This window comes from Copadichromis virginalis, linkage group LG19, assembly GCF_057382275.1.
Source record: "Copadichromis virginalis isolate Kocher_CV1m ecotype Utaka linkage group LG19, C_Virginalis_male_GT1.1, whole genome shotgun sequence".
Classification (NCBI taxonomy): Eukaryota; Metazoa; Chordata; class Actinopteri; order Cichliformes; family Cichlidae; genus Copadichromis; species Copadichromis virginalis.
Genome location: NC_140636.1, coordinates 12,494,005 through 12,517,990, shown reverse-complemented (window position 1 = coordinate 12,517,990; position 23,986 = coordinate 12,494,005). Strand labels below are relative to the sequence as shown.

General features: G+C 44.0%; 2 long non-coding RNA genes across 2 annotated transcripts; both read left to right on the top strand.

Moving 5' to 3' along the window:
* The first annotated feature begins 8,745 nt into the window (after positions 1-8,745).
* LOC146685630 (uncharacterized) lies at positions 8,746-10,085 on the top strand. Its single transcript, XR_014916750.1, has 2 exons — positions 8,746-9,003; positions 9,726-10,085. It is a non-coding gene; the product is annotated as an uncharacterized LOC146685630 (long non-coding RNA).
* A 9,092-nt stretch (positions 10,086-19,177) lies between these two features.
* On the top strand, positions 19,178-20,361 carry LOC146685629 (uncharacterized). Its single transcript, XR_014916752.1, has 2 exons — positions 19,178-19,246; positions 20,002-20,361. It is a non-coding gene; the product is annotated as an uncharacterized LOC146685629 (long non-coding RNA).
* The last annotated feature ends 3,625 nt before the right edge of the window (positions 20,362-23,986 follow it).

The following is a 23,986-nucleotide window of genomic DNA, read 5'->3' as shown; positions in this document are numbered from 1 at the left end:
ACAATGACCTGAGAAACATTCTTTTAACATTTCAAAAGAAACCTGCAATTTGTCTTTCTTCCACTTTCACTCTGCTCTCCTACACTGACGCCTGACTGCTTGGGTGGATTCATTTAACCAGGGCTGTGGAACACGTTTTGGGCGCCTGGTTTTTAATGGGTTCACAGGGTTTAGGGTCTGAGTACAGATTTCCTGGAACTGCAAAAGCAGCTCATCTGGGGTGGATCCAGTAAGTAATCTAAGGCTATTCATCATCTCTCCCCTCAAAACAGGACTACAACAGTTCAAAATCAGGACTACTTAGGACTTAACCAAAACAGAACCAGAAACAGCTGGGGGAGCAGCACAGCAAAGGACTCATCCAGACTGGAAAAACGAATCGGGAAGGCTAGCTCTGTGGTCGGCATGAAGCTGGACACTTTGGTGATAGTGGGAGAGAAAAGGACATTAAAGAAACTGCTGGACATTATGGAAAATGCTGGGCATCCTCTGCACAGGCTCGTAAATAATCAGAGGAGCCTATTCAGCGACAGGTCTCTCAAAGTCAAGAACCAACAGGCTTAAAAACTCCTTTGTCCCACATGCCATCAAACTGTTTAACTCCTCGTTGGAGGGGAGAGGGAGGGGAAACAGGAGGACAAAGGCGAGTGGGAACAACTGAGCTGTAGTGCCTTTTCACTGTGCAATATTTTTTTATATTTGACCTTTTTTGTGGGGCAAATAATATTGACACCAGTCATTTTGAGTTTTTCTGAAATGATTCTGTTGTTGTCTACAAAATATTTAAAAAATTAAGCTTTAGGGAAATCCTCTGGTTTAAAATCCTGTTTTAAAAAAAGCACTTGGGACAATTGTGGTGGAGACAGCTTTTGTTATAATATCAATAATATTTTTATGAATATGGGATACTGTTACATGTTTGCATAGACTTTTGTGGAATATGGAGACACTCCTGGCATTATATGAGCAAAGTGAAACTCATTTTTTAGGGTTCATGGAGATGAGTGTGAAGATCCAAACAATCGCTGTCAGTGATGGAGAAGCTTTGATGAAAAAATTTGGTAAAAAGTTCACCAGCATGAAGGAAATGAAGTTCTCAAACTTTCCTTAGGAGGACCCCAGCACGCCTGCTTAAAGAAAAGTAAGTGTGCTGATGTGGATGCTTGCAGTGACTGCTGTATAGAGGCCATCACATGAAACATATCAGTGTCATAAATGTTAGTTTAGTCACGTGTTTGTTTATTATCCTTATTGTTTTATCTGGGACTGTTTGCAAACATCTCAGAGAGAGGAGACACCAGCATCTGAACAGAGACTCAAACCAGCAACCTGCAGCTCCCTGCTTGGCTGCTCCAGTTTTCTCCTCTCTCATGTTGCCCACCAGTGATTTCTAGCTGCCCACCCACACAGCAGGCTAGAATATGCACTGAGCCTCAGCACCATGGTTGCAATACTTGGACATGTTTTCTTTATTAAATAATGAACCAGACCCCAAAAAGTAAACAGCTGTTATTGCTAGGCAACGGGAGCAGCATTTGGTGATGCAGCACCTGACATTCCTGACCATGTGGGCGGAGCATGCATGGAATGGAATGTTTTGTAGAACTGTGCAACACAAGCACTTAGTTACAGCATTGTTCATTGTATCCAGACACAGCTAGAGACACATCTACAGCAGCATCTCTGTGCAGGACAGACGACGGTTGAAGAAAAAAACACATCGAAAACTTCACTTCTCTACAAAACTTTGGTTCCTTTGTTTAAAAGGCCAAAATGAATCAAGGGAGATCGAGAAGAGGATTGGTGAGTGCGTCACCATACAGTACAGAACAGTCTGAGCTGATTAAACTACGAGAAGAATTTCAAATAATACAGGCTGAAAATGTCAAATTAAAAGAAGTGGCAGAAGAATCAAGAGAAGAAGCTAAAAATTCAAAGTTTGAAACCGAAGTAGTATTGAAGGAATTACTGCATGTGGGTCTAAAGCTTAAAGGAGAGAAGATGGGAAAACAACAAGCAGAAAATGAGAATGAAAACATCAAGAAAGAACTGTTGGAAGCTCAAAAAGCATTGCAGGAAGAGAAAAGCACAGCACAAGAAGCTAAAAATAAATATCAAACTGCAAAGAAGGAGGCAGAAAATGTGATGCAGGAATTACAGGAGGTGCAGGAAGCTTTTGAAGGGGAGAAAAGGAAAATGCAGTTGGCAACACAAGAAGCTGAAAATGTAACGGCTGAAGCTGAAATACTCAGGAAGGAATTACTGCATGTAAAGCAACAACTTGAAGAGGAGAAAAAACGTAAACATGAGGCAGAAAATGAGATTGAAAATATGAAGAAAGAATTGTTGGAAGCTCAAAAAGTGTTGGAGGAAGAGAAATTTAAAATACAGGAAGCAAAGAAAGAAATGGAAAATACAAAGAGTTTCACTCAAAACATGAGGAAGAAGTTGCTGGAAACAGAGGAAGAAATAGAAAAAGAGACACATGGAAAATGGGAGGCAAAACAGGAAAGTGAAACTCTGAAGAAGAAACTGATGAAAGTGCAAGAAGAACTTGCAGAAGAGAAAATTGAGTTGAAGGTATTCAAGAAAGAAACGACAGCCTCTGAGGTGACCAAGAAAGGCTGCAAAGATGCACTTAAAGAAATGCAAAAGCACAAAAAGGAAGCTAAAGAGCTCCTGAAACAGAAAGTCAAACTGGCCAAACAGCAGCTGAAAGAAGCATTTAAAGACGCCGAGGAGCAGCTAAACAAAACCTTAAAAGAGCTGAAGGCAAAAGAAAAAGAAAAGAAAGCCGAGGACAGGAGTGGATTCTGGAGCAGACTGCTGAGAAAAAACTGACCCAGCAGCATCAAGTTTAAGGAGAGCAATAGTTTCTTCCTCCTTCCCCCTCTCTCAACCTTTCTTTCACAAAAATCCCCCCAAACTTGACTTGGGACGTTTGTTTGTTTTTAAAAACTCTATTCTGAATACATGTACTGAAATACACAAATAAAATTGCCATAACTTGACCTCACGTTGCCGGCTTCTTTTCTTGTGTGTCTGTGGATGTAAAACAGTAACACACTTTCTGCTCTGTGTGTTTTTAATTGTAAATAAATGCAATATATCTTCATTTTAAAAACTTCTGCTCTAAATCTTTTTTTAGCAAAATGCTTTTTTTGCCCCTTCCTGATTTCTTATGTTTTAACATGTTTGTTACATTTACATGTTTCCGATTTCAAGTGTTAACACAGATGGTCAGAGACAGAGGTCTGGACAGCTCTTTCCCTTTATTTGTATTTATTCAGGTTATTTTTATACTCAAAAATCCATCCACAAGCTTCAACGCGTCCAGAACTCTGCTGCCCGTATCATCACCAGGACCCCTTCTATCCACCACATTACTCCTGTTCTGCAGCAGCTTCACTGGCTCCCGGTCAAATATCGTATCAATTTCAAAATACTCTTGTACACATTTAAGGCTATTCATCATCTCTGCCCTCCATATCTTTCTGATCTGGTTAAGATCACCGCCCCATCTCGTTGTCTCAGATCTACTTCTTCCCTTTCACTCTCCGTCCCCTCCCCCCGTCTTGCCACCATGGGGAGCAGGGCTTTCAGCTGCTCTGCTCCACGACTCTGGAATCCCCTACCTCCTGATTTAAGAAATATCTCTTCCTTCTCTCTCTTTAAGTCCCAACTCAAAACTCACTTGTTCAAAATAGCTTATCCCACATAACCTCTCCACTCTGCTCTTTTAAATTAGTTTATGTCTTATGCTTTTACGATTGTGTAAACTGCTTGTTTTTATGTTGCTTTTTATTCTAATGTGTACAGTGACCTTGAGTGTTTTGAAAGGCGCTTTCAAATAAAATGTATTATTATTATCTTTGAAATATCTCAGTGTGACACTGATACTGTACATGAGTGTGGTAGGTTTTGAAAACAGCATCAGCAGAGTACACAGCAAAGGGGAAAGGAACAATTGTTCCTTTCAAATTTTATACAAAACATCCAATCCTGGATCATATCCATATCCACTTAGGATCGAGTGATCCAAATACACCACATTGTGACAATAACCACGGCATAGCAGCTGATGAGCAGCAGATAGATACTGCTCATGGCACCACTGGTGCAACTAGACTTGCAGTCAAGACTGCCAAAACCAAGACCAAGACCAGAGGGTATCGAGACCAAGACAAGACTAAGAACAAGTCGAGACCAAGTCGAGACGAGACCAAGACCAAGATGAGACGAAGTCGAGACGAGACGAGACCAAGACAAACAAAAGAGTCTTTAAACTGCAGCCAGATGCTGCTTCGTTTACGGGTGTCAGGCATATTTATGTGTTTTTGCTTTCACACAGCCCTCCTCACCACTGTCTACTGTCTCACTCACTTACTGAGAGGACAGACGCACCCTCCACTTGACTGTCGAGAAATGCAGATCCAAAAGCAACAACATGGCAGGTCAAGAGACAACAGCAGTATCCTGAGCAGCGAGGGGTCCAGCAGCAACAGCAGTATGTGCAAAAGGCATCAGCAAGGAGAAAACACCATCATCATGACTGGATGGATGGAGATGCATTTCCAACAAGCTGCAACTTCACTGTGTGTGAATGCAAATTGAGAACACTGTCTGAGTTGGACATTTGTTACGTTTGGAGTGAAACGGCAATGGAAGAGACAGTGGGCGTAGATTTCGTTTTGGCATTGGTGGGGACCAATGACCAATGATTCAGGGTTATTTTTCCTTTTTGTCCGTGCTTCTTGATAACAAAAGGAGAAATGGACTAATTGTACTTTCTGTGGGGATCATCCAGAAACTGTGACGCATCTTTTTTGGTACTGTTCTTTTACACAGAGATTCTGGAAGGAATTTAGCAGGTTTGTTATTGTCCATATTTTAAGGGAGTTTTCTTTACGATGGGAAAATGTTTTATTCTGTTTGTTTAAGTTCCCCAAGAAGTATTGTTTTGAAGGAAGGAAGGTTCAGGGCTGAAGCAATCAGCATCATGGGCTCATCCGGTTAGAATAAGAAAAAGCAGTCATCATTTGCAGGTTTTGTCGTTTTATTGTATAACAGGTAAAGGAAAGAAAGACACACATGGACTGCTCTCTCTAAAAAGGACATAAAGTATGATTTAAGTAACTCAAAATGATACATGAACTCAGGAGACTCAAAGAGAAACTCACCTCAGCTGCCGCCCCATGTGGGAGTGAAGAAAGAGTGAGGGGTAGGTGAGTGCAGTCCTTATATAACGAGTGACAGGTGAGTGCAATTAAGGCCAAGAACCACACCCAATCAAAGGTGAGGAAAAGAAACAAGGTGCATCTGGTGAAGTGAATGTGCCTTTACAACAGCCGCCCCCATATTTCTACTGAGAAATATGTTCAAAGGATTAAAGATGCTCTTTTTCACAAAGCGGGGGCAGAGGAATCAGACATGCTACAGGTCTAATATAGGTTCAGGGGGTCGACCTAGAGGTCGACAATGCAGGCCAGACAGTTCAGGGGGCCGACCATGTAGCCAGCGGTGGCGGCAAAGCAGGTCCAAATGCCAACCACGTGGGATGCAGCGGCAGGCCCAGACCTGCAGACCGTTGGGCAGTTTTGCAGGTGCTGGGGGCAATGTACGGGGCTTGGCAGAGGCAGGACCAGGTGATGCAGGAGCAGGCAGCGCCCTGACCACTGGCGGAATGGCAGCCACAGGCGGTGGAACTGGTGATAGTGGCACTGCCGGTGACGACATAGGTACTGCTGATGGTAGAGTATGAGGTGGGTATGATCAGAGCCTATGAGCAGTAGTGGAGCTGCTTTGTTAGTAAAGGTTAATGGGATACCTTGAAGATGCTTGTATCTCCGTTGAAGAGAGGATACGGGGTAGGTGTGGTCTGAAAGTGCTAAGTGACTTGTAGCGAAGGCATTATTAATTGTGTATGTTTTCTCTGGATGTGCGATGGGAGAAATCTGGAAACTTACAGAAGAACCTTTAATAGTTTCAACTTCTTGATGGACAGTTCTGAGTGATAATTTTTCAGCTTTCCCAGTTAGTTGGAGATGCTTAGCTGCAGATGTCAGAAGCATGGTACGTTGGGAGCCATCATCAAGTATTGCATATGTTTCCAGGGTTCTTTTGCCATTACGCAGGAGCACTTTCACAACCTTTAAAAGGACACTAGGGCGATCGCTAGGTCTATCAAAGTACAGTGTCCTCACTACAGGATTAGTTTCAGTTCTAGGTCTCTGATTCACCTCACATAGGATCTGTAGATGTCTATCCATGCAGGTGGCACATGCTTTCCTCAGATCACACTTCGCAGCCTGATGAGTTCTAGCACAACGCCAGCACCGTTTGTTTCTCTTTATCCAGTTTATTTTCTCATCCTTTGTCTTGTTAATGAACTCAGGGCACTTGCTAATGTGGTGTTCAGGTGAGCAGCAATATGCACATCTAGCCTTAGTCATTATGATGGGTTGTGCTGCCTGTACAGGATCGGATGCATTTGTCCCATGTAATATTGTTGTGAGTGGAGAGGTGTACTTATGGGCAGGTCGTGGCTGGTTAAAGGATGAAACAGGACTGTCCTTTCTTGGTTGACACTTGCACTCTATTTGCAACCAGGATGAGAACAAAGGTAAGTCATACATCATATCTCCTTGTTCCCTGTAAATGTGCCGTTTGAAGCGACTGGAATGCTCTGCGGGCAACTTTTCTAACAAGCGATCGACATGGGAGCCACAATCTAGTTCTGCACGTCCTTGTTCTCCCATAGTGCTAAGCAACCCAACTAAAGCCTGTACTCGAAGAGCAAAATTATCAAGGCTCTGACCATCACCTGCTCTGATAGGAGGCAGTTCCAGTATATTCTTTAGCTCTTTCAATGCCAGCTGTCTTGGTTGCCCATAACGCTCATCAAGGGCTTTGATGGCTTGAGTGTATGGGTCAGGAGCGTAGGAAAAGGCAAGAGCTAATCGTTTAGCTTGGTCTACTTTCAGATGATCGAGGAGGACATGATATTTAAAGTGCTCCGTCTCATGAGGGTCAAGCAGGTTAGTAAGGGCCATTCGTAACAGCCTATACTGGATTTCATCTTCTCTGGTAAGGTCTGGGAAAGAAGGACCCTCAAGCTTATACACATGTGTTCTAGTGCTAACAGGGTGACTAGAACTAGCAGTAATGGGTACTGAAGGGTTTTGTGCATGCAAACCATCAGATGTAGCTGGTTGCTGCTTTACAGGAGGGTGCTGCCTTGGTTCCGGAATGCAGACGAGAGGTTGAGCGGGGTCTTCATCTAGAGGAACAGCAGGTTGAACACATGAAATCTGGTGGGGACCTTGCAGTGGCGTGGCCAGGAAATTAAAAGGAGTCTCATCTGGTGTCGGAAAAACTGGTCTAGGCAAACCACTTGAAGGAACTGCAGCATCTAATATTGTTGAATTAGGGAAAGGAGGACTAGCAGCCAGAACTGCACCAGAGTGACGGCTAACCTGGGGGGGCTAAGAGGGTGATTGACATGTTGCTGGATCAATCACTGGGAACTGCTCATGTTGCTGATGTGTTTGGGGAATGGCTTGTAAACCGCAAACAGAGGATTTGCTTTCATCAGAGACAGTGTGAATTGAAGATCTGGAGGAACTGCGAGAATGGGGAGGAGATAACTGAATCATGAATTGCCTAATCTCCCTCATTGTCATCAGGAGTTCCCTCATCACCTCATCTTGATTGGTGGGTAAAGGAGCAGGGGATGTCTCTGGTTGTCTTTCTGACTCTCCGACAGGATCCTGCAGCCCATGTGTGTCTTTGTCACTATGTTGGCATTCTGTTTGACTCTCTGTCTCACATGTAGCTCTTCTAGCTCCAGGGTACTGAACGTCATACTGCTGCAGGTAGGCAGGAGGTCGACTATCACAACCGGAACGTCTCAAATCTTCAGTCAATGGCTGCTGTGAATCCATGACGCTAACGCTACTCCGGCTCGGAGGACCATGTTTTGGAGGAAGGAAGGCCAAGAACCACACCCAATCAAAGGTGAGGAAAAGAAACAAGGTGCATCTGGTGAAGTGAATGTGCTAGAAGGTGAGCCTTTACAACAAGTATGAGAAATGTTTTTTATGATGAATTTGTTCATACTTTTAGCTACATTTTTTATCCATAAATGTAAGTTTACTAACAAAACACCATATTTCTGTCATTATTTTAAGGATGTGGAAATGTACATACAATCAATATCAGACTCCACCAACACAAAGGCTCTCAAAACAATACATGTATGTGTATTCTTATAATTGTTACCTTTTTCTTTTACTCTTGGCTTTTTGTGTTCATGTTCTGTTGTTTTGTATACTTCATCTGTTCGTATGTTGTATACTCATTGTTTATTAAATAAAGTTTAAAAAAAGAAAAAAAAAGAAACTTAAAAAGGTTACCTCTAGCGGCAACATGAGGTATCAACCCAAAAATGGCTCCTACAAAAATAATGTCTTCTTTCAACTGGGATTAAGATTGTCTCATTTCCAGCAGGTGGCACCACAGTCCTATAACCCTCACAAGAGCTGGGAGAAACACTAACGTCTGTAGTACAATCATCCAGCGACGAGAGGATCTGTGTTCCAGCCTCAAATAGTGCTCCTGGGTGATGACCACTGATTGTTGACAGGTGTGTGGGCCAAGGGCGGGAGCCCACAGTGAGCTCCGCCCAGGCAGAGAAAGAGAGAGAGAGAAAACCAAACAACACATGTAGCCTTGTGGGGCCGGCCGGGCAGGCACGGAGACCATGACAGTTCGAAAAGCAAACACACTTGGTCGATGCTGAGAGTGGTCCTGTTGCTGAGGTTGGGGTCATCCTGTAATCTCTTACAAACTACCTCCAACGCTTCTGTGACCACTGAACGCTTCTGCTCAGGTGGTTCCTGTAATCCGCCATCTTGCGTGCTGTTTGCTCATACTGACGTACAAGCTTTAGGCAGTCCTTGCCAAAGTGGTTTAAAACCTCTTGATGCATGCTCAATCATCCAGGTAAGTAAATCCCCAAAAGTCGATTCTGTTCATTTACATACATTACATTTGCATGATGACTGAAACTAGCACCACTGAAGGGACAATGGGCTGGGAGGTCAGTTCCTTCATCATGATTATGCAAATTCTCATGACCATTGATCAGCAACCATTGATCAAATCCCACTGATCATTGGCCATGAATACCATTGACAGAGAGTTGAGGAATGGCTGCAATCACAGTATTGTAAGATGGTGAAAGATGTACTCTTAGGCCCTCGTGAGAATTTGCCTTGAGGGCCTTTTCTTTCTTACTTCAAAACAGGTTCTGTACTTTTAATTTGTCAAGGCAGGTTAGTTTGAGTGACCTGTTTTTTCTTTTGTTGTATGTTCTGTTTGCTTAAGAGGAAATTCCTTCTTGCATTCTGTCAGTCTGCCCCAGGGCAGCTGTGGCTACAACTGTAGCTTGCCTCCACCAGTGTGTGAATGTGAGATTGAATGAATAGTGGAATTGTAAAGCGCTTTGAGGGCCCCGAAAAGCGCTATATAAATGCAATCCATTATTATTATTATTATTATTATTATTATTATTATTATTATTAAGAGCAGTGGGTTGGGTGATCTCAACTATGTGTAACGTGACTGTGAAATATGAAGATTTACAGGTTGAACAAACATACACTGGCCTACAAATGTTTCCTCCTGTGACAAATGTCAATGCACTGTATGAAAATTTTTTTTAGACCTTTAGTTCCTCCTACGCCGAGCGGCGCATCGGGCAGCTAGTGATCTCCATCGATGTCGGTCAGCAGCGACTGCTTCAGCTTCGTCCCAGGCAATGTCGACAGTTCTCAGGTCGTCCATAAATGTTCGAGTTTAGTATGAAAATATATACTATATAAATATATGGAAATGTCGCATGATTTGAGAATGAAGTTACAAAAATGTCTGATAACCTTTGTTGCTCACTTTTACCCATCATTTTGAAATAAAATATCATTGTAGAGGATGAAGATGTTTTATCTAATCCAAAGACTGATATGATGCTTCTGTTGTCTTCACAAATTTAATGTGACAAATAAAAACACGTGCAAAGTCCAGACCTTAACTTGACTGTGGTGGAACCTTAAAAGATGTGTGAGTCATCGGGACCACGAGACAAAAACTGCATCCTGTAACTCAACCAGGGTTGCTCTCATGGTCACTAATACAGCAAGTCATTTGGTAAAGGTTAGAAAATAGGGGAAAAAAACCTTTAGTGCTTAGTGGCTGGGACTAGTTTGGGGCACCAACAAAGGGATAGTTTAGTGCAAACTATAATTTCTCCCCATCAGTTTTAACCAATCAGATAAACACAAATTCTCATATAAAACTTTGGGCCAACCAAGAACTGTACAGGGAGTGCAGAATCATTAGACAAATGAGTATTTTGTCCACATCATCCTCTTCATGCATGTTGTCTTACTCCAAGCTGTATAGGCTCGAAAGCCTACTACCAATTAAGCATATTAGGTGATGTGCATCTCTGTAATGAGAAGGGGTGTGGTCTAATGACATCAACACCCTATATCAGGTGTGCATAATTATTAGGCAACGTCCTTTCCTTTGGCAAAATGGGTCAAAAGAAGGACTTGACAGGCACAGAAAAGTCAAAAAATAGTGAGATATCTTGCAGAGGGATGCAGCAGTCTCAAAATTGCAAAGCTTCTGAAGCGTGATCATCGAACAATCAAGCGTTTCATTCAAAATAGTCAACAGGGTCTCAAGAAGCGTGTGGAAAAACCAAGGCGCAAAATAACTGCCCATGAACTGAGAAAAGTCAAGCGTGCAGCTGCCAAGATGCCACTTGCCACCAGTTTGGCCATATTTCAGAGCTGCAACATCACTGGAGTGCCCAAAAGCACAAGGTGTGCAATACTCAGAGACATGGCCAAGGTAAGAAAGGCTGAAAGACGACCACCACTGAACAAGACACACAAGCTGAAACGTCAAGACTGGGCCAAGAAATATCTCAAGACTGGTTTTTCTAAGGTTTTATGGACTGATGAAATGAGAGTGAGTCTTGATGGGCCAGATGGATGGGCCCGTGGCTGGATTGGTAAAGGGCAGAGAGCTCCAGTCCGACTCAGACGCCAGCAAGGTGGAGGTGGAGTACTGGTTTGGGCTGGTATCATCAAAGATGAGCTTGTGGGGCCTTTCCGGGTTGAGGATGGAGTCAAGCTCAACTCCCAGTCCTACTGGCAGTTTCTGGAAGACACCTTCTTCAAGCAGTGGTACAGGAAGAAGTCTGCATCATGCAGGACAATGCTCCATCACACGCGTCCAAGTACTCCACAGCGTGGCTGGCAAGAAAGGGTATAAAAGAAGAAAAACTAATGACATGGCCACCTTCTTCACCTGATCTGAACCCCATTGAGAACCTGTGGTCCATCATCAAATGTGAGATTTACAAGGAGGGAAAACAGTACACCTCTCTGAACAGTGTCTGGGAGGCTGTGGTTGCTGCTGCACGCAATGTTGACGGTGAACAGATCAAAACACTGACAGAATCCATGGATGGCAGGCTTTTGAGTGTCCTTGCAAAGAAAGGTGGCTATATTGGTCGCTGATTTGTTTTTGTTTTGTTTTTGAATGTCAGAAATGTATATTTGTGAATGTGGAGATGTTATATTGGTTTCACTGGTAAAAATAAATAATTGAAATGGGTATATATTTGTTTTTTGTTAAGTTGCCTAATAATTATGCACAGAGTCACCTGCACACACAGATATCCCCCTAAAATAGCTAAAACTAAAAACAAACTAAAAACTACTTCCAAAAACATTCAGCTTTGATATTAATGAGTTTTTTGGGTTCATTGAGAACATGGTTGTTGTTCAATAATAAAATTATTGCTCAAAAATACGACTTGCCTAATAATTCTGCACTCCCTGTATTGTCTTATGTAGTCTGGAAGATGAGTGGATGACGGGGTGGGTGCAGTTTTCTCTGTGGTGGGGTTGGGTGGACTGTCCCGGGCTCTGTGGGGCCGGGCGGCGCTGGTGCACTGGGCCCCGGCCCGGATGGACCTGGGCCCCCTTTCCCTGGCGGGTCGCGGAGTATGGGGGTGCCTACTGGGGTCAGCGGGGGAGCTGGCCCCAGGGAGGGGTCACTTGCCCCTCCCTTCCTTCCCTCCCCATCTCCAGCTACCTCCCTCTTCCCGCTCCACCACAACCACCCACACATGCAGGGCTTTGGAGTAGGGGTATGTCACCAGGGTGCAGGGGAGGCACCACCCCTCTGTGCCCTTCTGGCTGCCTCTGCCTCAATTTTATCCCACAACTTAGACATTCACATTACTCACACTCTCATTACACTATGTGTAATGACCCTTGGGGGTGGGCACGCTACACGGAATCCAAATTACCATCAGGGTGTACACCTCACCCCTGGCGTCGTTGCCCACCTCTCAATTTTAAATACACGTAGACATTGAGGGCTAGCAGGAGGGACTATGCGCTTACCTGCTGCTCTCTGGCAGGTAGCTCCATGCCCTCCTGGGTTTTAAATGCACCTTAGAACACACATGCATCAACACTACAATGAGCGGGTGGAGGGAGGTTTGGAGTCTTCACACACACCCGTTCTCTGTGACCTGCTGGAGCAGGGGGGGCTAGGAGGAGGAGTTGGGGTCTGGAGTGTGGGGCCTCCCTGCTGCTGCGGAGTCGGGGTGGTCTGCTTCTCCCCACCGCAGGGAAAAGGGTAACACCACCTGGGTCTGGGTGCAGTTCCCCCCTCCAGGGGCCTAGACCCGGTTCGTGAAGTACGCTTGGGGAGTGTGATCGTGTGTACAGCGTCTCTTTATGTCTGTCTCCACGTTGGTTGAGTGTGGAGTAAGTGCATATGAGAGCATGAGGGTGGGAATGGATGTTTGTATATGTGTGTGCCTGTATGTCTGTGTCTATATGTCAGGTTGGGTATCAGACACCACCTCTCTGGGGACATCTCAGGCCCTCCAAGGTTTGGAGGCCTATCTCCCCCTACCACCACTTCCCCTGCCAGTGGCGGACTCCCTCAGGTGTCGGTGCGTTGGTGGTTCTTTGTGTCCGGGGATGGGCGTCCAGGTACACACCGGCTCACTCCTTGGCGGCCGCTTATCGGGGCCTGGAGCCTGGGGCTTGCTCGGGCCACTCCGGAGGTGGGGTGCCCCCGGCCCCTCGGCCTGGGGCTCGGTCACTCAGGCGCAGCTGGCTGCCGGCGGAGCTCACGGGCGCGTCACTGCAACTCCCCCTGGCTTCTGCTCCACGGCTGCTGAGTGAGCCCTCATCTGGGACTCTCCTCAGCTCTTTCTGGGACAGTGGCGCGGCTGCCCCTCCGTTGGTCTTCCTTGGTCTCTTGTGTTCTGAGGGCCTCTGGATGTCTGGAGTCTTGATCTCCTCCATACCTGCTTCATGCCCTGGAGGACGGGGCTGTGGCCCCCCCACACTCCCTAGCAGATCGTTACATGGAGAAACCTTTGGAATGCAAGCATGCTGATCCACACAGGTATGCACACAGGTGTACACACGGGTATTCACAGACGCGGACTACAGCTTTCTTGGCTGCTGCCTCAAAGCACATTGTGCGCTGTCTATCTTGCGTGCTGCACAATATCGTTTATTACTTAGTATCTACTGATATCTACTGCTAGCTAGCAGATCATTACATGAAGGAACCTTTTAAATACAAGCGCGTCTTTTAAAAAAAAACAAGCGCGTCCATGCTCACAGGTGTACAAACGGGTGATCACACCCACAAACTACACCCTTTTTGGCTCCTACCTCAAAGCACACTGTGTTCTGTTGATCTTATGTGCTGCACAATAATGTTTAATATTTAGTATTTATTGTCATATTCCCATATATCATTGTTATGTTGTTTATTCTATTACTCTTGTTTTCTTCTGCTTGTTTTCTTTTTTCTTTCTCAACAGGTGATCCAGGTGATTGATATATGCATTTTTTTTCTCTGCTTAATCTGTTGGTTTTTGTTTTTTGCCCTTCTCCCCCGTCCCTCTTCTCAGCTGTTTCTCTTTCCCTCTTTCTTTCTCCCCTTCTTTCCCCCAGTCAAGTCTGTCCCGTATTCAGTAAATGAAAATAAAATAAACAATAAAAGGTGAATCAAATGGACCATTACGGCAAGGCTGGGATGGTCAATTTGGTAAAGTAAATCCGTTGGGCATCTTTCTTTGCCTTTAGACAATAATTCTGATGGCAAAAGGCCAAACGGGACAGGCAAAAAAAAAAGAAAAAAAAAGAGAAACACAAATGAACTCAGAGACACAGACTGATGCGACAAAACAAGTTAGTAGGTGTACAGCGTAAACTGTAGTCTATAGCACACAGGAGTATTAGCGGGGCGATCGTGGCTCAAACAGTTGGCAGTTCGTCAGTCTTGGTCATTGTGTCCTTGGGCAAGACACTTCACCTATTGCCTATTGTTGATGGCCAGAGGGGCCAATGGCACAATATGGCAGCCTCGCCTCTGTCAGTCTGCCCCAGGGCAGCTTTGCCTACAACTGTAGCTGCCTCCACCAGTGTGTGAATGTGAGAGTGAATGAATAGTGGAATTGTACAGCGCTTTGAGGGCCCGAAAAGCGCTATATAAATGCAATCCATTATTATGTACACGTTGATAAATTGTCTTATGGCAACTGACAAATTGAAACAAATGAGTGTGCTGTGTGTGTAACAGACATTACCTGTCCTTTTATTAACTGCGCAAGTAGTGCTGGTCATAACTGCTAGCTAACTGTGTAAGGCTGTAATGGGTCTGTAGCTCTGTCACCGTTTTAGTGAACATATTTAGTTTTAAAGTAAATTACGGGACTTTTCCTGCCTTTCTGGAGGGCTTATATTTCACTATGTCCACATAATTATGGATTATTATAATTATGATATTTAAACACACACTGTATTTTAATTAACATACCTTAAGAAACAGATTATATTAGATTTATATTTTAAATAAGACAAAATGCTTATTATACAGCAGCAATATTATTGTATTTCTACAGTTTAAACACTTAATAACCTTTCTGCCTGCACGGAGTGGATAGTCAAACATACAATATATATTTTTTTATTATTTTCTTTTTACTTAATTATTATAGCACTAGGAATAAATAATAAGGGAGGGATTCTGGATCAGCACCACGAGGGAAACTTGTGCCCATAGTATATACAGTATTGTGAAGAAGGTCAAAAATGTCACTGTGTGTGCGCTTGTGTGTTTTATGTATATAGATTTTTTTTTAATTATTACTCATGATATAACACAGTCCAGACATGCCTGGTAAGGATGTTTCTATAACATTTTCTATCATTACTTTATTATGGATTAGGTGCGAGAGTTATTAAGTGTGGACAATTAAATAATAGATTAATGCAATAGCAAATTGTGTCTTGTTCTCAGATAAGATAAGATAAGATAACCTTTATTAGTCCCACACGTGGGAAATTTGTTTTGTCACAGCAGGAAGTGGACAGTGCAAAAGTTATGAGGCAAAAATTAGAATACAATAAGAATAAATACAGTACACAACTGTACAGAATAGAATAAAATAAAATACTATATACAGTAGAATAAAATAAAATAAATATACAATAAGATAAAAATAGAATACAAATACAAATACTATATACAACTGAGTAAAAATACAACGATGACAGAAAGGATTATTGCACAGATGGACAGCATGTGGAGAGTTATACCGCAAATGAGGAGATGGAAGGAGGAAGAGAGGCAGAGTAAGTTTCTGGAGGATTTATATTTCACTAAAAACTTTCTAATATTCATGTCAAATTTCCCCTTGTGGGACAATTAAAGGGTTCTATTCTATTCTATTCTATTCTATGTCCACATAATTATGGATTATTAAAATTATGATATTTACACACACTGTATTTTAAACAACATACAGTAATAAACAGATTATATTAGATTAATATTTCAAATATGACAAAATGATGATTTTACAGCAGTACAATTATTGCATCTCTACAGTTTAAAAATTTAATAAGCTTTCTCCCTGCACAGTACTTTCTTTTTACTTAATTATTATAGCACTAGGAATAAATAATAAGGGAGGGATTCTGGATCAGCACCACGAGGGAAACTTGTGGCCATAGTATATACAGTATTGTGAAGAAGGTCTAAAATGTCACTGTATGTATGTGCGTGTGTGTGTTTATAGATTTTTCAAATTATTACTCATGATATAACATTGTCCAGACATGGCTGGTAAGGACATGAGGAGGAAACAGTAGGAGCTGTGTGAGGCTAAAGGCAGTGGGTCCCTCAGCAGCTGGATTACAAAGAGCACAGGTAACAATATCACATGTACCAGTTGTTGGAGATGTATTCCAGTATATAAATAATACTAAGCACAACTGGAATGTTTTGCTTCTATAACATTTTTCTGTCATCATTTTATTATAGATTAAGTGCAAAAGTTGTTGTGGATAACTAAATAATAGTTTATTGCAATAACAAACTGTGCCTTGTTCTCAGATGGACAGCAAGAGGAGAGTGATGGATGAGATGAGGAGATGAAGGAGGAAGAGAGGCAAAGAGTGATTCACAGGCAGAGCCGAGTTTATTTCTCACAGTTTTTTGTTGCCTTATGGTTTCAAGCACCGTCAACAATCTTTGCATTTTGTTATTATCTCATAACACTTGTTTAATCAGCTACCATCTCGCCTATGGAGTTTTTAATGTCTACAGTCTCAGATCAACACAGCCCTGGCCTTCAGCAATATCAGCAGCAGGAGCAGCAGAAACCCCTCAACAGCAACATTGTACCCTATCAGGTAAAACATAGGCTATGTTTGTTTTGCCTTGTCGCCACCTCACAACAGTGATATAGTATGAGGCGATCCCATATTAGATTCTTGATGAATGTGTGTTGTTGTTATTCAGCCTGGTTCAATGTGCCCCTCTTGAAATTCGAACCTTTAAACATCTTTGCACGGCCCTGCTGTGTGATACAGACTGTGGTGCTCTAACCTCCTTATCTGCAGACTTAAACATGGTATTATTTTAATAAAAAACACGATTAAAAAGCCGACTAAAGGGCACTTTACTGTGCTTTTCATAATGATTTCAAGTGTACTCAGAGCAGAGGTCTTTTACCCGAACTTGACTGCTGTGCCACAGTTCAGCTAAGATAAAAAAAAAACCACTTTACTGATGTTTACTGAGGATTATTGAGCATTTCATTTATTCCTTGCGAAGGCTGCCAGTCACTACAACAGAGATACGTGGCTGCATCTGTGCGTAGCAGATAGTTAAGGGAAAAACTTTGCCGTTTTTTCCGCTGCTTGGAAATGAAAGACGAGATCTGAGAGTTAAGTAAAAAGTCAAATTAAGCACAAACAAACAAACAAACATCTCCTCACACCCATATATGGCTTAACTTTAATGGTTCACTATATATAGCATAGGCGAGCCCCTAAACGGCTGGGAGTGAACATCCTTTACCAGATAAGGAAACCAGAATCTCACATGGAATGTACTTGCAGTTAAAGCTATTGCATACCCTACCTAGATGGTGGGAGGAACCGAAGAATATCTAAACATGCAGTTCAAGGCAAGGTTTACAAATTTAAGTACAATAATGGCAACATTTAACAATTCACTCCAACACTGCCAATCAGCAAATATCAACTGTCAGAAATTGACTTACTGTTTCTCATCTTCTGAGAGAGTATCATGGGTGTTGGATGCACTGTGAAAATTTATCAGTGTTTCTGAAACTGTTCCATGAGCCAGCTGGAAAGAAATGCCAACCACAAATCAGCAAAAAAGTTGAAACATTTAGCATTCCTGAGATGTTCATCTGTCACTGTTATCTTGGTCTTCTGGGTTGCTGTAACCATGATGATGATAATCTGTGAGGTGAAATTAAAAAGGCCAGTCTTCCTTTTAACTATAAACTAAAAGAGAGAAAAACTAAAGAGATGCCAGTTATGTTCAGTTCTGTCTGCAACCCTAAACATGTATTATCAGTCTTCCATCTTTAAAAACCTGTACAAAAAAATTGTCCGGTCCTTATATTGATGGTTAAGTTAGTATTATTAGAGTTGCAAAGTACAAAGTCAAAGCAAGTGGAAAAAAACGTGTTTTTCTTGGCTACGGTCAGTGGGCTAGCCAGTAATGATTTCCTCCCTACAAAGCTGTGGACAAACCACATTTACTCAGGGCTTTCTTGATGTAATAGTCTTCTCCTTCCTGCCAACCACTGTGTCTGTGCGGATCGTGTTCGCTCTGTGTTGTAGCGTCCTGATGACACCCAGTTTATGCTCCAGTGGATGATGAGACTCAAACCTTAAATACTAATCCATATGGGTAGGTTTACGGAAATCTCACAGTCTAAGAAGGCTTGGTGGTGTTCCAGGGTAGGATAACAAAGCCCTCTTTTCCACTTCTTTCATGTACAAGTTGGCCACGATGGGTAAAACTGGGGAGCCCAAGGCTCTGCCTGTAGAACTGACCCTTGAATGTGAAATAGGTGGAATGAAGACACAGTTCCTGTCACAATCTGGTAGTAGGAACTCAGAGCGGTAGGCGTCTCCAAAAAACATTTTATTTACAGCACCAGTGCACGATATATATAGTGAAGGGGAATCCAAACTCCAGGGGAAGCTCTCTCACACTCGCTCACGTCTTCTTGCCCAAACTCACACACGTTCACACGACTCAGGGTCACAGGTACGGGGAGGAAAGTCTGTCGCAGAAGAGAGGGAAGTCACACACAAATCACGAATCACAGGTTCACAAGAGCTGGGAGAAACACTAACGTCTGTAGTACAATCATCCAGCGACGAGAGGATCTGTGTTCCAGCCTCAAATAGTGCTCCTGGGTGATGACCGCTGATTGTTGACAGGTGTGTGGGCCAAGGGCGGGAGCCCACAGTGAGCTCCGCCCAGGCAGAGAAAGAGAGAGAGAGAAAACCAAACAACACATGTAGCCTTGTGGGGCCGGCCGGGCAGGCACGGAGACCATGACAGTTCGAAAAGCAAACACACTTGGTCGATGCTGAGAGTGGTCCTGTTGCTGAGGTTGGGGTCATCCTGTAATCTCTTACAAACTACCTCCAACGCTTCTGTGACCACTGAACGCTTCTGCTCAGGTGGTTCCTGTAATCCGCCATCTTGCGTGCTGTTTGCTCATACTGACGTACAAGCTTTAGGCAGTCCTTGCCAAAGTGGTTTAAAACCTCTTGATGCATGCTCAATCATCCAGGTAAGTAAATCCCCAAAAGTCGATTCTGTTCATTTACATAGATTACATTTGCATGATGACTGAAACTAGCACCACTGAAGGGACAATGGGCTGGGAGGTCAGTTCCTTCATCATGATTATGCAAATTCTCATGACCATTGATCAGCAACCATTGATCAAATCCCACTGATCATTGGCCATGAATACCATTGACAGAGAGTTGAGGAATGGCTGCAATCACAGTATTGTAAGATGGTGAAAGATGTACTCTTAGGCCCTCGTGAGAATTTGCCTTGAGGGCCTTTTCTTTCTTACTTCAAAACAGGTTCTGTACTTTTAATTTGTCAAGGCAGGTTAGTTTGAGTGACCTGTTTTTTCTTTTGTTGTATGTTCTGTTTGCTTAAGAGGAAATTCCTTCTTGCATTCTGTCAGTCTGCCCCAGGGCAGCTGTGGCTACAACTGTGGCTTGCCTCCACCAGTGTGTGAATGTGAGATTGAATGAATAGTGGAATTGTAAAGCGCTTTGAGGGCCCCGAAAAGCGCTATATAAATGCAATCCATTATTATTATTATTATTATTATTATTATTATTATTATTATTATTATTATTATTATTATTATTATTATTATTATTAAGAGCAGTGGGTTGGGTGATCTCAACTATGTGTAACGTGACTGTGAAATATGAAGATTTACAGGTTGAACAAACATACACTGGCCTACAAATGTTTCCTCCTGTGACAAATGTCAATGCACTGTATGAAAATTTTTTTTAGACCTTTAGTTCCTCCTACGCCGAGCGGCGCATCGGGCAGCTAGTGATCTCCATCGATGTCGGTCAGCAGCGACTGCTTCAGCTTCGTCCCAGGCAATGTCGACAGTTCTCAGGTCGTCCATAAATGTTCGAGTTTAGTATGAAAATATATACTATATAAATATATGGAAATGTCGCATGATTTGAGAATGAAGTTACAAAAATGTCTGATAACCTTTGTTGCTCACTTTTACCCATCATTTTGAAATAAAATATCATTGTAGAGGATGAAGATGTTTTATCTAATCCAAAGACTGATATGATGCTTCTGTTGTCTTCACAAATTTAATGTGACAAATAAAAACACGTGCAAAGTCCAGACCTTAACTTGACTGTGGTGGAACCTTAAAAGATGTGTGAGTCATCGGGACCACGAGACAAAAACTGCATCCTGTAACTCAACCAGGGTTGCTCTCATGGTCACTAATACAGCAAGTCATTTGGTAAAGGTTAGAAAATAGGGGAAAAAAACCTTTAGTGCTTAGTGGCTGGGACTAGTTTGGGGCACCAACAAAGGGATAGTTTAGTGCAAACTATAATTTCTCCCCATCAGTTTTAACCAATCAGATAAACACAAATTCTCATATAAAACTTTGGGCCAACCAAGAACTGTACAGGGAGTGCAGAATCATTAGACAAATGAGTATTTTGTCCACATCATCCTCTTCATGCATGTTGTCTTACTCCAAGCTGTATAGGCTCGAAAGCCTACTACCAATTAAGCATATTAGGTGATGTGCATCTCTGTAATGAGAAGGGGTGTGGTCTAATGACATCAACACCCTATATCAGGTGTGCATAATTATTAGGCAACGTCCTTTCCTTTGGCAAAATGGGTCAAAAGAAGGACTTGACAGGCTCAGAAAAGTCAAAAATAGTGAGATATCTTGCAGAGGGATGCAGCAGTCTCAAAATTGCAAAGCTTCTGAAGCGTGATCATCGAATAATCAAGCGTTTCATTCAAAATAGTCAACAGGGTCGCAAGAAGCGTGTGGAAAAACCAAGGCGCAAAATAACTGCCCATGAACTGAGAAAAGTCAAGCGTGCAGCTGCCAAGATGCCACTTGCCACCAGTTTGGCCATATTTCAGAGCTGCAACATCACTGGAGTGCCCAAAAGCACAAGGTGTGCAATACTCAGAGACATGGCCAAGGTAAGAAAGGCTGAAAGACGACCACCACTGAACAAGACACACAAGCTGAAACGTCAAGACTGGGCCAAGAAATATCTCAAGACTGGTTTTTCTAAGGTTTTATGGACTGATGAAATGAGAGTGAGTCTTGATGGGCCAGATGGATGGGCCCGTGGCTGGATTGGTAAAGGGCAGAGAGCTCCAGTCCGACTCAGACGCCAGCAAGGTGGAGGTGGAGTACTGGTTTGGGCTGGTATCATCAAAGATGAGCTTGTGGGGCCTTTCCGGGTTGAGGATGGAGTCAAGCTCAACTCCCAGTCCTACTGCCAGTTTCTGGAAGACACCTTCTTCAAGCAGTGGTACAGGAAGAAGTCTGCATCATGCAGGACAATGCTCCATCACACGCGTCCAAGTACTCCACAGCGTGGCTGGCAAGAAAGGGTATAAAAGAAGAAAAACTAATGACATGGCCACCTTGTTCACCTGATCTGAACCCCATTGAGAACCTGTGGTCCATCATCAAATGTGAGATTTACAAGGAGGGAAAACAGTACACCTCTCTGAACAGTGTCTGGGAGGCTGTGGTTGCTGCTGCACGCAATGTTGATGGTGAACAGATCAAAACACTGACAGAATCCATGGATGGCAGGCTTTTGAGTGTCCTTGCAAAGAAAGGTGGCTATATTGGTCGCTGATTTGTTTTTGTTTTGTTTTTGAATGTCAGAAATGTATATTTGTGAATGTGGAGATGTTATATTGGTTTCACTGGTAAAAATAAATAATTGAAATGGGTATATATTTGTTTTTTGTTAAGTTGCCTAATAATTATGCACAGAGTCACCTGCACACACAGATATCCCCCTAAAATAGCTAAAACTAAAAACAAACTAAAAACTACTTCCAAAAACATTCAGCTTTGATATTAATGAGTTTTTTGGGTTCATTGAGAACATGGTTGTTGTTCAATAATAAAATTATTGCTCAAAAATACGACTTGCCTAATAATTCTGCACTCCCTGTATTGTCTTATGTAGTCTGGAAGATGAGTGGATGACGGGGTGGGTGCAGTTTTCTCTGTGGTGGGGTTGGGTGGACTGTCCCGGGCTCTGTGGGGCCGGGCGGCGCTGGTGCACTGGGCCCCGGCCCGGATGGACCTGGGCCCCCTTTCCCTGGCGGGTCGCGGAGTATGGGGGTGCCTACTGGGGTCAGCGGGGGAGCTGGCCCCAGGGAGGGGTCACTTGCCCCTCCCTTCCTTCCCTCCCCATCTCCAGCTACCTCCCTCTTCCCGCTCCACCACAACCACCCACACATGCAGGGCTTTGGAGTAGGGGTATGTCACCAGGGTGCAGGGGAGGCACCACCCCTCTGTGCCCTTCTGGCTGCCTCTGCCTCAATTTTATCCCACAACTTAGACATTCACATTACTCACACTCTCATTACACATACATGTGTATGTGTAATGACCCTTGGGGGTGGGCACGCTACACGGAATCCAAATTACCATCAGGGTGTACACCTCACCCCTGGCGTCGTTGCCCACCTCTCAATTTTAAATACACGTAGACATTGAGGGCTAGCAGGAGGGACTATGCGCTTACCTGCTGCTCTCTGGCAGGTAGCTCCATGCCCTCCTGGGTTTTAAATGCACCTTAGAACACACATGCATCAACACTACAATGAGCGGGTGGAGGGAGGTTTGGAGTCTTCACACACACCCGTTCTCTGTGACCTGCTGGAGCAGGGGGGGCTAGGAGGAGGAGTTGGGGTCTGGAGTGTGGGGCCTCCCTGCTGCTGCAGAGTCGGGGCGGTCTGCTTCTCCCCACCGCAGGGAAAAGGGTAACACCACCTGGGTCTGGGTGCAGTTCCCCCCTCCAGGGGCCTAGACCCGGTTCGTGAAGTACGCTTGGGGAGTGTGATCGTGTGTACAGCGTCTCTTTATGTCTGTCTCCACGTTGGTTGAGTGTGGAGTAGGTGCATATGAGAGCATGAGGGTGGGAATGGATGTTTGTATCTGTGTGTGCCTGTATGTCTGTGTCTATATGTCAGGTTGGGTATCAGACGCCACCTCTCTGGGGACATCTCAGGCCCTCCAAGGTTTGGAGGCCTATCTCCCCCTACCACCACTTCCCCTGCCAGTGGCGGACTCCCTCAGGTGTCGGTGCGTTGGTGGTTCTTTGTGTCCGGGGATGGGCGTCCAGGTACACACCGGCTCACTCCTTGGCGGCCGCTTATCGGGGCCTGGAGCCTGGGGCTTGCTCGGGCCACTCCGGAGGTGGGGTGCCCCCGGCCCCTCGGCCTGGGGCTCGGTCACTCAGGCGCAGCTGGCTGCCGGCGGAGCTCACGGGCGCGTCACTGCAACTCCCCCTGGCTTCTGCTCCACGGCTGCTGAGTGAGCCCTCATCTGGGACTCTCCTCAGCTCTTACTGGGACAGTGGCGCGGCTGCCCCTCTGTTGGTCTTCCTTGGTCTCTTGTGTTCTGAGGGCCTCTGGATGTCTGGAGTCTTGATCTCCTCCATACCTGCTTCATGCCCTGGAGGACGGGGCTGTGGCCCCCCCACACTCCCTAGCAGATCGTTACATGGAGAAACCTTTGGAATGCAAGCATGCTGATCCACACAGGTATGCACACAGGTGTACACACGGGTATTCACAGACGCCGACTACAGCTTTCTTGGCTGCTGCCTCAAAGCACATTGTGCGCTGTCTATCTTGCGTGCTGCACAATATCGTTTATTACTTAGTATCTACTGATATCTACTGCTAGCTAGCAGATCATTACATGAAGGAACCTTTTAAATACAAGCGCGTCTTTTAA